This window comes from Octopus bimaculoides, chromosome 30 (assembly GCF_001194135.2).
Source record: "Octopus bimaculoides isolate UCB-OBI-ISO-001 chromosome 30, ASM119413v2, whole genome shotgun sequence".
NCBI classification, from domain to species: Eukaryota; Metazoa; Mollusca; class Cephalopoda; order Octopoda; family Octopodidae; genus Octopus; species Octopus bimaculoides.
In genome coordinates, this window is record NC_069010.1 from 5472780 (window position 1) to 5474825 (window position 2046).

The 2046-nt window shown below is 40.1% G+C and overlaps 1 long non-coding RNA gene across 1 annotated transcript; it reads right to left on the minus strand.

Annotated features, from left to right (window-relative positions):
* Positions 1–153: 153 nt before the first annotated feature.
* Positions 154–1910, minus strand: LOC106879597 (uncharacterized). The gene is made up of 2 exons (XR_001410647.2): positions 1447–1910; positions 154–267 (listed from the first exon to the last, which is right to left on the minus strand). It is a non-coding gene; the product is annotated as an uncharacterized LOC106879597 (long non-coding RNA).
* Positions 1911–2046: the final 136 nt, after the last annotated feature.

A 2046-nucleotide genomic window follows, 5' to 3' on the forward strand; every position in this document is an offset into this window, starting at 1 on the left:
AAAAGTGGTGCTGCAGTATGGCCGCAGTCAAATGACTGAAACAAGTAAAAGAGTGGAAGAGTAAAAGAGAATATACAGAATAACAAAAAAAAAAAAAACATGCAAACTGGTGTTTAAAGCTGGAGGCTGCTGCTCCAGTCGGGTCGTTACCTACCTGAAACTAAACCTTGCAATGACGAGGAAGAGCAAGGAGAGGACCATGGTGCCAATGGAAATATAGTATCTGAAATCTTCTGTTAATATATTCCAGAAGGTTCTTAAGGGAATCTGCAAAGAAAAGAGATGAGGTCGACTTAGTACAGTAATTGAGGATGTTTAACCATGGGTCCTTCCTGATTCAGGAGACCTATGATCATAGCCTTCACACAGTATGGCCATCCCGTCTTTTATTCATAGTGTATCTCAGACTACACGATCTAATGTGCCCCCCCGCCACCCTTCATTGATGCTGTTTTTAGCCCCAGGTCAGTCCTGGTCCAGTAGCTCGGGAATTATGATTGAAGGTGTTTCCAGGTGTGACTACCCTGTCTTTTATTCAGGCATTGTGTATCTAGGACTATGTCGTCTGATGTGTCTGTCCATGTCAGTGATGTTTAGCCTCGAGTCAGTCTCAGTTCAGTAGACCTGTGATCAAATATGTTCCAGTTCTGACCAAAGCTAAGAACACATCAGATAATGTAGTCCTAGATATGCTATGTCAAACAAAAGACAGGATGGTCACAGCTGGAACATCTTTGATGATAGGTCTACTGGACCAGGACTGACCCATGGCTAAACAAGGAAAGACACATTAGATCATGAAGTCCTAGATACACTATGCCAGAATAAAAGACAGGATGGTCACAGTTTGAACATCTTTGATCATAGGTCTACTGGATCAGGACTGACCTGGGGCTAAACAAGGAATGGCACATAACATAATGTAGTCCTAGATGTACTATGCCTGAATGAAACACAGGATAGGCTTAGCTGGAACATTTTTGATCATAGGTCTTCCTGGATCAGGACTGACCTAGGGCTAAACTACAGCAACAAGGAAGGACACATTAGATAATGTAGTCCTGGATACACTATGCCTGAATAAAAGACAGGATGGTCACATTTGGAACATCTTTGATTATAAGTCTGCTAAGTGAAGACTGACCCGGGGCTAAACAACAACATGGAACGACACATTGGATAATGTAGTCCTGGATACACTAAGCCTGAATAAAAGACAGGATGGTCACATTTGGAACATCTTTGATCATAAGTCTGTTATGTGAAGACTGACCTACGGCTAAACAGCAATAAAGAAGGACACATTAGATAATGTGGTCCTAGATACACTATGCCCGAATAAAAGACAGGATGGTCACATTTGGAACATCTTTGATCATAGTTCTACCAAGGTACGAAAGTAAAGACGAAAATGAAAGAAGGCCAACAAAAATAAAAGTTACTCACAGTGTAAGAAATGAGGGTTTCCCTTAGGGAGCTGCCTGCCAAGGAGAAAAGGGGTTCACTGAAGTTTGACATTAGAAGCAGGAACATGGGGAGAACAAAACTGAAGAGAATGAGGATTATTTGGTGGAATATTGCTTTGCGGTTGTATTTTCTGGCATTTCTGGAAACAGAATTAAGAGAGTGATTAGTGGTTTCGTTAGTAGTTGCCCTGAGAATCTAGAGACTTCAACTATTTAGCATTTAATCGGGCCATAATATTCAAAATAGTCCAAATACTCTACCTGTTTTATGTTCAAACTGGCCACATCCAGCCTCTCACACTTACCCTACAATGTCATTCTAAAAAAAGGAACGATCACGTCGTTGAAATCTCAGAGCTATGAGATAATGCAGGATTAATTCGAAACAGTGGGATTAAATGAGGATTAAATTCGACGGAGTAATCTGAACGCTAAAGGGTTATACATACTTAACACATAGGGTGTAGTTTGAGGGAGATTTGACTGCTATTTTTAACAGGACCAACCTCCATGTAGAGATCTCTCATTACTTCATACATACATACATATTATATATATATATATATATATATATATATAT